General features: G+C 40.1%; 13 non-coding genes across 13 annotated transcripts; all 13 read right to left on the reverse strand.

The window, feature by feature from the left end:
- Positions 1 to 736: 736 nt before the first annotated feature.
- On the reverse strand, positions 737 to 818 carry TRNAL-AAG (transfer RNA leucine (anticodon AAG)). The gene has a single exon. It is a non-coding gene; the product is annotated as a tRNA-Leu (tRNA).
- A 574-nt stretch (positions 819 to 1,392) lies between these two features.
- TRNAL-UAG (transfer RNA leucine (anticodon UAG)) lies at positions 1,393 to 1,474 on the reverse strand. Its single transcript has one exon. It is a non-coding gene; the product is annotated as a tRNA-Leu (tRNA).
- Positions 1,475 to 2,356: 882 nt separating this feature from the next.
- On the reverse strand, positions 2,357 to 2,438 carry TRNAL-AAG (transfer RNA leucine (anticodon AAG)). The gene has a single exon. It is a non-coding gene; the product is annotated as a tRNA-Leu (tRNA).
- Positions 2,439 to 3,965: 1,527 nt separating this feature from the next.
- On the reverse strand, positions 3,966 to 4,047 carry TRNAL-AAG (transfer RNA leucine (anticodon AAG)). The gene has a single exon. It is a non-coding gene; the product is annotated as a tRNA-Leu (tRNA).
- A 574-nt stretch (positions 4,048 to 4,621) lies between these two features.
- On the reverse strand, positions 4,622 to 4,703 carry TRNAL-UAG (transfer RNA leucine (anticodon UAG)). The gene has a single exon. It is a non-coding gene; the product is annotated as a tRNA-Leu (tRNA).
- Positions 4,704 to 5,585: 882 nt separating this feature from the next.
- Positions 5,586 to 5,667, reverse strand: TRNAL-AAG (transfer RNA leucine (anticodon AAG)). Its single transcript has one exon. It is a non-coding gene; the product is annotated as a tRNA-Leu (tRNA).
- Positions 5,668 to 6,241: 574 nt separating this feature from the next.
- TRNAL-UAG (transfer RNA leucine (anticodon UAG)) lies at positions 6,242 to 6,323 on the reverse strand. The gene has a single exon. It is a non-coding gene; the product is annotated as a tRNA-Leu (tRNA).
- Positions 6,324 to 7,194: 871 nt separating this feature from the next.
- Positions 7,195 to 7,276, reverse strand: TRNAL-AAG (transfer RNA leucine (anticodon AAG)). The gene has a single exon. It is a non-coding gene; the product is annotated as a tRNA-Leu (tRNA).
- A 574-nt stretch (positions 7,277 to 7,850) lies between these two features.
- TRNAL-UAG (transfer RNA leucine (anticodon UAG)) lies at positions 7,851 to 7,932 on the reverse strand. Its single transcript has one exon. It is a non-coding gene; the product is annotated as a tRNA-Leu (tRNA).
- Positions 7,933 to 8,812: 880 nt separating this feature from the next.
- Positions 8,813 to 8,894, reverse strand: TRNAL-AAG (transfer RNA leucine (anticodon AAG)). The gene has a single exon. It is a non-coding gene; the product is annotated as a tRNA-Leu (tRNA).
- A 575-nt stretch (positions 8,895 to 9,469) lies between these two features.
- TRNAL-UAG (transfer RNA leucine (anticodon UAG)) lies at positions 9,470 to 9,551 on the reverse strand. Its single transcript has one exon. It is a non-coding gene; the product is annotated as a tRNA-Leu (tRNA).
- An 882-nt stretch (positions 9,552 to 10,433) lies between these two features.
- On the reverse strand, positions 10,434 to 10,515 carry TRNAL-AAG (transfer RNA leucine (anticodon AAG)). The gene has a single exon. It is a non-coding gene; the product is annotated as a tRNA-Leu (tRNA).
- Positions 10,516 to 11,090: 575 nt separating this feature from the next.
- On the reverse strand, positions 11,091 to 11,172 carry TRNAL-UAG (transfer RNA leucine (anticodon UAG)). Its single transcript has one exon. It is a non-coding gene; the product is annotated as a tRNA-Leu (tRNA).
- Between the last annotated feature and the right edge of the window lie 971 nt (positions 11,173 to 12,143).

Below are 12,143 nucleotides of genomic sequence, written 5' to 3' on the forward strand. Positions count from 1 at the left end.
TGTATGACATGTATGTAACATGTATTCAACATGTATGTCATTTGTATGTATAATCTGTGTAATATGTGTGTAACACGTATGTAATATGTGTGATATGTATGCCATATGTGTATTGTGTGTCATATGTGTAACATGTATGTAACATGTGTGTACCATGCATGTCATATGCATGCCATATGTGTGTAACATGTATGTAAGATATGTGCAACATGCATGTCATATGTGTGTCATATTAATGTAACATGTGTGTGACATGCATGTCATATGTGTGTAGCATGTATGTGATGTGTATGACATGTATGTTATATGTGTGTAATATGTGTAACATGCATGTGACATGTGTGTAAAATTGTGTCTAAATGGTGTGTAACATGAGTGTGACATGTATGTAACATGCATGCAACATGTATATCATATGTATGTAACATTTGTGTAATATGTGTGAACTATGTGTGTAATATGTAAGTAGCACGTGTGTCACATGTGTGTAACATGTATGTCATATGTGTGTAGTGTGTGTAGCATGTATGTAATATGTGCACAACATGCATATTATATGTATGTATCATGTATCAAACAAAACATGCAATGATTGCAGCTTTTCTAATGCTGCTAAAGCAGAGAGGTAAGTGTTTTTTGAGATTCCAGTGAGTTGGGAAAGGAACTGCAGTAAATTGCAGGAGCAAGATCAGAGAAGCTTGAGCCCTAGAGGGTAGGGATTTTGTTAAAAGGAGTTTGGCAGCAGTGGGATTCGAACCCACGCCCCCAAAGAGACTGGAGCCTTAATCCAGCGCCTTAGACCGCTCGGCCATGCTACCCATAAAAATGAACACGTTATCGACTAAAATCGGGTGGGACATTCCATGCTCTGCATTCATTGCTTGAGCTGGAGGCCTCAGAACTCTAAACTACAAGTATTCACCACTTTATCCATTATAAAAGGTAGTTGAAGTTGCACGGAGATGGCCAAGATGCCACCTTATGTGTTTCAGTCCTCTTTCTGAGGCAGCAGGTGGTGGTCACTTTACACTTGAGAGTGGACTTTGGGTGCAGCATTCTGTGGCAAGTTCACTTGGCACTCTGCTGAAAAGTGTGCCAGCTTTTCATTAGTACTGCTTGTTTTTTGGTGTCCACACTTAAAGTGTTAATGTGGAATCTAGCTTACAGGAGAGATAATCACGTTCAGTTGGACTTGTTTTGTAACGTTGACAAGATTTCACTAGTCATCTCATCAGAAGTGTGCCCTTTTGGAAGACTTCTCAACCAAAGCATGCAATTTCCTAATGCTGCTGTTCTGAGATTCCAGTGTGTTGAGCAAGGAATGCCAGCAAAGTGCAGCAGAAACTTCAGAGACGCTTGAGCAATCAAGGATAGGCATTTGTTAAAAGAGCTTGGCAGCAGTGGGATTTGAACCCACGCCTCCAAAGAGACTGGAGCCTAAATCCAGCGCCTTAGACCGCTCGGCCATGCTACCTGTGAAAGTGCTCTTGCTAAGGACTAAAAAGAGGCATGACAGTCTACATTCCATGTTCTGCATTCATTGTTTGTATGTGACATGTACGTAACATGTATGTCATGTGTGTCATATGTATGTAACGTGTGTAACATGTATTTCATAAGTGTATGACATGTATGTAACATGTATTCAACATGTATGTCATATGTATGTATAATCTGTGTAATATGTGTGTAACACGTATGTAATATGTGTGATATGTATGCCATATGTGTATTGTGTGTCATATGTGTAACATGTATGTAACATGTGTGTACCATGCATTGCATATGCATGCCATATGTGTGTAACATGTATGTAAGATATGTGCAACATGCATGTCATATGTGTGTCATATTAATGTAACATGTGTGTGACATGCATGTCATATGTGTGTAGCATGTATGTGATGTGTATGACATGTATGTTATATGTGTGTAATATGTGTAACATGCATGTGACATGTGTGTAAAATTGTGTCTAAATGGTGTGTAACATGAGTGTGACATGTATGTAACATGCATGCAACATGTATATCATATGTATGTAACATTTGTGTAATATGTGTGAACTATGTGTGTAATATGTAAGTAGCACGTGTGTCACATGTGTGTAACATGTATGTCGTATGTGTGTAGTGTGTGTAGCATGTATGTAATATGTGCACAACATGCATATTATATGTATGTATCATGTATCAAACAAAACATGCAATGATTGCAGCTTTTCTAATGCTGCTAAAGCAGAGAGGTAAGTGTTTTTTGAGATTCCAGTGAGTTGGGAAAGGAACTGCAGTAAATTGCAGGAGCAAGATCAGAGAAGCTTGAGCCCTAGAGGGTAGGGATTTTGTTAAAAGGAGTTTGGCAGCAGTGGGATTCGAACCCACGCCCCCAAAGAGACTGGAGCCTTAATCCAGCGCCTTAGACCGCTCGGCCATGCTACCCATACAAATGAACACGTTATCGACTAAAATCGGGTGGGACATTACATGCTCTGCATTCATTGCTTGAGCTGGAGGCCTCAGAACTCTAAACTACAAGTATTCACCACTTTATCCATTATAAAAGGTAGTTGAAGTTTCACGGAGTTGGCCAAGATGCCACCTTATGTGTTTCAGTCCTCTTTCTGAGGCAGCAGGTGGTGGTCACTTTACACTTGAGAGTGGACTTTGGGTGCAGCATTCTGTGGCAAGTTCACTTGGCACTCTGCTGAAAAGTGTGCCAGCTTTTCATTAGTACTGCTTGTTTTTTGGTGTCCACACTTAAAGTGTTAATGTGGAATCTAGCTTACAGGAGAGGTAATCACGTTCAGTTGGACTTGTTTTGTAACGTTGACAAGATTTCACTAGTCATCTCATCAGAAGTGTGCCCTTTTGGAAGACTTCTCAACCAAAGCATGCAATTTCCTAATGCTGCTGTTCTGAGATTTCAGTGTGTTGAGCAAGGAATGCCAGCAAAGTGCAGCAGAAACTTCAGAGACGCTTGAGCAATCAAGGATAGGCATTTGTTAAAAGAGCTTGGCAGCAGTGGGATTTGAACCCACACCTCCAAAGAGACTGGAGCCTAAATCCAGCGCCTTAGAGCGCTCGGCCATGCTACCTGTGCAAGTGCTCTTGCTAAGGACTAAAAAGAGGCATGACAGTCTACATTCCATGCTCTGCATTCATTGTTTGTATGTGACATGTATGTAACATGTATGTCATGTGTGTCATATGTATGTAACGTGTGTAACATGTATTTCATAAGTGTATGACATGTATGTAACATGTATTCAACATGTATGTCATTTGTATGTATAATCTGTGTAATATGTGTGTAACACGTATGTAATATGTGTGATATGTATGCCATATGTGTATTGTGTGTCATATGTGTAACATGTATGTAACATGTGTGTACCATGCATGTCATATGCATGCCATATGTGTGTAACATGTATGTAAGATATGTGCAACATGCATGTCATATGTGTGTCATATTAATGTAACATGTGTGTGACATGCATGTCATATGTGTGTAGCATGTATGTGATGTGTATGACATGTATGTTATATGTGTAACATGCATGTGACATGTGTGTAAAATTGTGTCTAAATGGTGTGTAACATGAGTGTGACATGTATGTAACATGCATGCAACATGTATATCATATGTATGTAACATTTGTGTAATATGTGTGAACTATGTGTGTAATATGTAAGTAGCACGTGTGTCACATGTGTGTAACATGTATGTCATATGTGTGTAGTGTGTGTAGCATGTATGTAATATGTGCACAACATGCATATTATATGTATGTATCATGTATCAAACAAAACATGCAATGATTGCAGCTTTTCTAATGCTGCTAAAGCAGAGAGGTAAGTGTTTTTTGAGATTCCAGTGAGTTGGGAAAGGAACTGCAGTAAATTGCAGGAGCAAGATCAGAGAAGCTTGAGCCCTAGAGGGTAGGGATTTTGTTAAAAGGAGTTTGGCAGCAGTGGGATTCGAACCCACGCCCCCAAAGAGACTGGAGCCTTAATCCAGCGCCTTAGACCGCTCGGCCATGCTACCCATAAAAATGAACACGTTATCGACTAAAATCGGGTGGGACATTCCATGCTCTGCATTCATTGCTTGAGCTGGAGGCCTCAGAACTCTAAACTACAAGTATTCACCACTTTATCCATTATAAAAGGTAGTTGAAGTTGCACGGAGATGGCCAAGATGCCACCTTATGTGTTTCAGTCCTCTTTCTGAGGCAGCAGGTGGTGGTCACTTTACACTTGAGAGTGGACTTTGGGTGCAGCATTCTGTGGCAAGTTCACTTGGCACTCTGCTGAAAAGTGTGCCAGCTTTTCATTAGTACTGCTTGTTTTTTGGTGTCCACACTTAAAGTGTTAATGTGGAATCTAGCTTACAGGAGAGGTAATCACGTTCAGTTGGACTTGTTTTGTAACGTTGACAAGATTTCACTAGTCATCTCATCAGAAGTGTGCCCTTTTGGAAGACTTCTCAACCAAAGCATGCAATTTCCTAATGCTGCTGTTCTGAGATTCCAGTGTGTTGAGCAAGGAATGCCAGCAAAGTGCAGCAGAAACTTCAGAGACGCTTGAGCAATCAAGGATAGGCATTTGTTAAAAGAGCTTGGCAGCAGTGGGATTTGAACCCACGCCTCCAAAGAGACTGGAGCCTAAATCCAGCGCCTTAGACCGCTCGGCCATGCTACCTGTGAAAGTGCTCTTGCTAAGGACTAAAAAGAGGCATGACAGTCTACATTCCATGTTCTGCATTCATTGTTTGTATGTGACATGTACGTAACATGTATGTCATGTGTGTCATATGTATGTAACGTGTGTAACATGTATTTCATAAGTGTATGACATGTATGTAACATGTATTCAACATGTATGTCATATGTATGTATAATCTGTGTAATATGTGTGTAACACGTATGTAATATGTGTGATATGTATGCCATATGTGTATTGTGTGTCATATGTGTAACATGTATGTAACATGTGTGTACCATGCATTGCATATGCATGCCATATGTGTGTAACATGTATGTAAGATATGTGCAACATGCATGTCATATGTGTGTCATATTAATGTAACATGTGTGTGACATGCATGTCATATGTGTGTAGCATGTATGTGATGTGTATGACATGTATGTTATATGTGTGTAATATGTGTAACATGCATGTGACATGTGTGTAAAATTGTGTCTAAATGGTGTGTAACATGAGTGTGACATGTATGTAACATGCATGCAACATGTATATCATATGTATGTAACATTTGTGTAATATGTGTGAACTATGTGTGTAATATGTAAGTAGCACGTGTGTCACATGTGTGTAACATGTATGTCGTATGTGTGTAGTGTGTGTAGCATGTATGTAATATGTGCACAACATGCATATTATATGTATGTATCATGTATCAAACAAAACATGCAATGATTGCAGCTTTTCTAATGCTGCTAAAGCAGAGAGGTAAGTGTTTTTTGAGATTCCAGTGAGTTGGGAAAGGAACTGCAGTAAATTGCAGGAGCAAGATCAGAGAAGCTTGAGCCCTAGAGGGTAGGGATTTTGTTAAAAGGAGTTTGGCAGCAGTGGGATTCGAACCCACGCCCCCAAAGAGACTGGAGCCTTAATCCAGCGCCTTAGACCGCTCGGCCATGCTACCCATAAAAATGAACACGTTATCGACTAAAATCGGGTGGGACATTACATGCTCTGCATTCATTGCTTGAGCTGGAGGCCTCAGAACTCTAAACTACAAGTATTCACCACTTTATCCATTATAAAAGGTAGTTGAAGTTTCACGGAGATGGCCAAGATGCCACCTTATGTGTTTCAGTCCTCTTTCTGAGGCAGCAGGTGGTGGTCACTTTACACTCGAGAGTGGACTTTGGGTGCAGCATTCTGTGGTAAGTTCACTTGGCACTCTGCTGAAAAGTGTGCCAGCTTTTCATTAGTACTGCTTGTTTTTTGGTGTCCACACTTAAAGTGTTAATGTGGAATCTAGCTTACAGGAGAGGTAATCACGTTCAGTTGGACTTGTTTTGTAACGTTGACAAGATTTCACTAGTCATCTCATCAGAAGTGTGCCCTTTTGGAAGACTTCTCAACCAAAGCATGCAATTTCCTAATGCTGCTGTTCTGAGATTCCAGTGTGTTGAGCAAGGAATGCCAGCAAAGTGCAGCAGAAACTTCAGAGACGCTTGAGCAATCAAGGATAGGCATTTGTTAAAAGAGCTTGGCAGCAACGGGATTTGAACCCACGCCTCCAAAGAGACTGGAGCCTAAATCCAGCGCCTTAGACCGCTCGGCCATGCTACCTGTGAAAGTGCTCTTGCTAAGGACTAAAAAGAGGCATGACAGTCTACATTCCATGCTCTGCATTCATTGTTTGTATGTGACATGTACGTAACATGTATGTCATGTGTGTCATATGTATGTAACGTGTGTAACATGTATTTCATAAGTGTATGACATGTATGTAACATGTATTCAACATGTATGTCATTTGTATGTATAATCTGTGTAATATGTGTGTAACACGTATGTAATATGTGTGATATGTATGCCATATGTGTATTGTGTGTCATATGTGTAACATGTATGTAACATGTGTGTACCATGCATGTCATATGCATGCCATATGTGTGTAACATGTATGTAAGATATGTGCAACATGCATGTCATATGTGTGTCATATTAATGTAACATGTGTGTGACATGCATGTCATATGTGTGTAGCATGTATGTGATGTGTATGACATGTATGTTATATGTGTAACATGCATGTGACATGTGTGTAAAATTGTGTCTAAATGGTGTGTAACATGAGTGTGACATGTATGTAACATGCATGCAACATGTATATCATATGTATGTAACATTTGTGTAATATGTGTGAACTATGTGTGTAATATGTAAGTAGCACGTGTGTCACATGTGTGTAACATGTATGTCATATGTGTGTAGTGTGTGTAGCATGTATGTAATATGTGCACAACATGCATATTATATGTATGTATCATGTATCAAACAAAACATGCAATGATTGCAGCTTTTCTAATGCTGCTAAAGCAGAGAGGTAAGTTTTTTTTGAGATTCCAGTGAGTTGGGAAAGGAACTGCAGTAAATTGCAGGAGCAAGATCAGAGAAGCTTGAGCCCTAGAGGGTAGGGATTTTGTTAAAAGGAGTTTGGCAGCAGTGGGATTCAAACCCACGCCCCCAAAGAGACTGGAGCCTTAATCCAGCGCCTTAGACCGCTCGGCCATGCTACCCATAAAAATGAACACGTTATCGACTAAAATCGGGTGGGACATTCCATGCTCTGCATTCATTGCTTGAGCTGGAGGCCTCAGAACTCTAAACTACAAGTATTCACCACTTTATCCATTATAAAAGGTAGTTGAAGTTGCACGGAGATGGCCAAGATGCCACCTTATGTGTTTCAGTCCTCTTTCTGAGGCAGCAGGTGGTGGTCACTTTACACTTGAGAGTGGACTTTGGGTGCAGCATTCTGTGGCAAGTTCACTTGGCACTCTGCTGAAAAGTGTGCCAGCTTTTCATTAGTACTGCTTGTTTTTTGGTGTCCACACTTAAAGTGTTAATGTGGAATCTAGCTTACAGGAGAGGTAATCACGTTCAGTTGGACTTGTTTTGTAACGTTGACAAGATTTCACTAGTCATCTCATCAGAAGTGTGCCCTTTTGGAAGACTTCTCAACCAAAGCATGCAATTTCCTAATGCTGCTGTTCTGAGATTTCAGTGTGTTGAGCAAGGAATGCCAGCAAAGTGCAGCAGAAACTTCAGAGACGCTTGAGCAATCAAGGATAGGCATTTGTTAAAAGAGCTTGGCAGCAGTGGGATTTGAACCCACGCCTCCAAAGAGACTGGAGCCTAAATCCAACGCCTTAGACCGCTCGGCCATGCTACCTGTGCAATTGCTCTTGATAAGGACTAAAAAGAGGCATGACAGTCTACATTCCATGCTCTGCATTCATTGTTTGTATGTGACATGTATGTAACATGTATGTCATGTGTGTCATATGTATGTAACGTGTGTAACATGTATTTCATAAGTGTATGACATGTATGTAACATGTATTCAACATGTATGTCATTTGTATGTATAATCTGTGTAATATGTGTGTAACACGTATGTAATATGTGTGATATGTATGCCATATGTGTATTGTGTGTCATATGTGTAACATGTATGTAACATGTGTGTACCATGCATGTCATATGCATGCCATATGTGTGTAACATGTATGTAAGATATGTGCAACATGCATGTCATATGTGTGTCATATTAATGTAACATGTGTGTGACATGCATGTCATATGTGTGTAGCATGTATGTGATGTGTATGACATGTATGTTATATGTGTGTAATATGTGTAACATGCATGTGACGTGTGTAAAATTGTGTCTAAATGGTGTGTAACATGAGTGTGACATGTATGTAACATGCATGCAACATGTATATCATATGTATGTAACATTTGTGTAATATGTGTGAACTATGTGTGTAATATGTAAGTAGCACGTGTGTCACATGTGTGTAACATGTATGTCATATGTGTGTAGTGTGTGTAGCATGTATGTAATATGTGCACAACATGCATATTATATGTATGTATCATGTATCAAACAAAACATGCAATGATTGCAGCTTTTCTAATGCTGCCAAAGCAGAGAGGTAAGTGTTTTTTGAGATTCCAGTGAGTTGGGAAAGGAACTGCAGTAAATTGCAGGAGCAAGATCAGAGAAGCTTGAGCCCTAGAGGGTAGGGATTTTGTTAAAAGGAGTTTGGCAGCAGTGGGATTCGAACCCACGCCCCCAAAGAGACTGGAGCCTTAATCCAGCGCCTTAGACCGCTCGGCCATGCTACCCATAAAAATGAACACGTTATCGACTAAAATGGGGTGGGACATTCCATGCTCTGCATTCATTGCTTGAGCTGGAGGCCTCAGAACTCTAAACTACAAGTATTCACCACTTTATCCATTATAAAAGGTAGTTAAAGTTTCACGGAGATGGCCAAGATGCCACCTTATGTGTTTCAGTCCTCTTTCTGAGGCAGCAGGTGGTGGTCACTTTACACTTGAGAGTGGACTTTGGGTGCAGCATTCTGTGGCAAGTTCACTTGGCACTCTGCTGAAAAGTGTGCCAGCTTTTCATTAGTACTGCTTGTTTTTTGGTGTCCACACTTAAAGTGTTAATGTGGAATCTAGCTTACAGGAGAGGTAATCACGTTCAGTTGGACTTGTTTTGTAACGTTGACAAGATTTCACTAGTCATCTCATCAAAAGTGTGCCCTTTTGGAAGACTTCTCAACCAAAGCATGCAATTTCCTAATGCTGCTGTTCTGAGATTCCAGTGTGTTGAGCAAAGGAATGCCAGCAAAGTGCAGCAGAAACTTCAGAGACGCTTGAGCAATCAAGGATAGGCATTTGTTAAAAGAGCTTGGCAGCAGTGGAATTTGAACCCACGCCTCCAAAGAGACTGGAGCCTAAATCCAGCGCCTTAGACCGCTCGGCCATGCTACCTGTGAAAGTGCTCTTGCTAAGGACTAAAAAGAGGCATGACAGTCTACATTCCATGCTCTGCATTCATTGTTTGTATGTGACATGTACGTAACATGTATGTCATGTGTGTCATATGTATGTAACGTGTGTAACATGTATTTCATAAGTGTATGACATGTATGTAACATGCATTCAACATGTATGTCATATGTATGTATAATCTGTGTAATATGTGTGTAACACGTATGTAATATGTGTGATATGTATGCCATATGTGTATTGTGTGTCATATGTGTAACATGTATGTAACATGTGTGTACCATGCATGTCATATGCATGCCATATGTGTGTAACATGTATGTAAGATATGTGCAACATGCATGTCATATGTGTGTCATATTAATGTAACATGTGTGTGACATGCATGGCATATGTGTGTAGCATGTATGTGATGTGTATGACATGTATGTTATATGTGTGTAATATGTGTAACATGCATGTGACATGTGTGTAAAATTGTGTCTAAATGGTGTGTAACATGAGTGTGACATGTATGTAACATGCATGCAACATGTATATCATATGTATGTAACATTTGTGTAATATGTGTGAACTATGTGTGTAATATGTAAGTAGCACGTGTGTCACATGTGTGTAACATGTATGTCATATGTGTGTAGTGTGTGTAGCATGTATGTAATATGTGCACAACATGCATATTATATGTATGTATCATGTATCAAACAAAACATGCAATGATTGCAGCTTTTCTAATGCTGCTAAAGCAGAGAGGTAAGTGTTTTTTGAGATTCCAGTGAGTTGGGAAAGGAACTGCAGTAAATTGCAGGAGCAAGATCAGAGAAGCTTGAGCCCTAGAGGGTAGGGATTTTGTTAAAAGGAGTTTGGCAGCAGTGGGATTCGAACCCATGCCCCCAAAGAGACTGGAGCCTTAATCCAGCGCCTTAGACCGCTCGGCCATGCTACCCATAAAAAATGAACACGTTATTGACTAAAATCGGGTGGGACATTCCATGCTCTGCATTCATTGCTTGAGCTGGAGGCCTCAGAACTCTAAACTACAAGTATTCACCACTTTATCCATTATAAAAGGTAGTTGAAGTTTCACGGAGATGGCCAAGATGCCACCTTATGTGTTTCAGTCCTCTTTCTGAGGCAGCAGGTGGTGGTCACTTTACACTTGAGAGTGGACTTTAGGTGCAGCATTCTTTGGCAAGTTCACTTGGCACTCTGCTGAAAAGTGTGCCAGCTTTTCATTAGTACTGCTTGTTTTTTGGTGTCCACACTTAAAGTGTTAATGTGGAATCTAGCTTACAGGAGAGGTAATCACATTCAGTTGGACTTGTTTTGTAACGTTGACAAGATTTCACTAGTCATCTCATCAGAAGTGTGCCCTTTTGGAAGACTTCTCAACCAAATCATGCAATTTCCTAATGCTGCTGTTCTGAGATTCCAGTGTGTTGAGCAAGGAATGCCAGCAAAGTGCAGCAGAAACTTCAGAGACGCTTGAGCAATCAAGGATAGGCATTTGTTAAAAGAGCTTGGCAGCAGTGGGATTTGAACCCACGCCTCCAAAGAGACTGGAGCCTAAATCCAGCGCCTTAGACCGCTCGGCCATGCTACCTGTGAAAGTGCTCTTGCTAAGGACTAAAAAGAGGCACAACAGTCTACATTCCATGCTCTGCATTCATTGTTTGTATGTGACATGTACGTAACATGTATGTCATGTGTGTCATATGTATGTAACGTGTGTAACATGTATTTCATAAGTGTATGACATGTATGTAACATGCATTCAACATGTATGTCATATGTATGTATAATCTGTGTAATATGTGTGTAACACGTATGTAATATGTGTGATATGTATGCCATATGTGTATTGTGTGTCATATGTGTAACATGTATGTAACATGTGTGTACCATGCATGTCATATGCATGCCATATGTGTGTAACATGTATGTAAGATATGTGCAACATGCATGTCATATGTGTGTCATATTAATGTAACATGTGTGTGACATGCATGGCATATGTGTGTAGCATGTATGTGATGTGTATGACATGTATGTTATATGTGTGTAATATGTGTAACATGCATGTGACATGTGTGTAAAATTGTGTCTAAATGGTGTGTAACATGAGTGCGACATGTATGTAACATGCATGCAACATGTATATCATATGTATGTAACATTTGTGTAATATGTGTGAACTATGTGTGTAATATGTAAGTAGCACGTGTGTCACATGTGTGTAACATGTATGTCATATGTGTGTAGTGTGTAGCATGTATGTAATATGTGCACAACATGCATATTATATGTATGTATCATGTATCAAACAAAACATGCAATGATTGCAGCTTTTCTAATGCTGCTAAAGCAGAGAGGTAAGTGTTTTTTGAGATTCCAGTGAGTTGGGAAAGGAACTGCAGTAAATTGCAGGAGCAAGATCAGAGAAGCTTGAGCCCTAGAGGGTAGGGATTTTGTTAAAAGGAGTTTGGCAGCAGTGGGATTCGAACCCATGCCCCCAAAGAGACTGGAGCCTTAATCCAGCGCCTTAGACCGCTCAGCCATGCTACCCATAAAAAA

Source organism: Lithobates pipiens, unplaced genomic scaffold (genome assembly GCF_037356315.1).
Source record: "Lithobates pipiens isolate NorthernLeopardFrog02 unplaced genomic scaffold, aLitPip1_a1.2 Scaffold_28, whole genome shotgun sequence".
Lineage (NCBI taxonomy): Eukaryota > Metazoa > Chordata > Amphibia > Anura > Ranidae > Lithobates > Lithobates pipiens.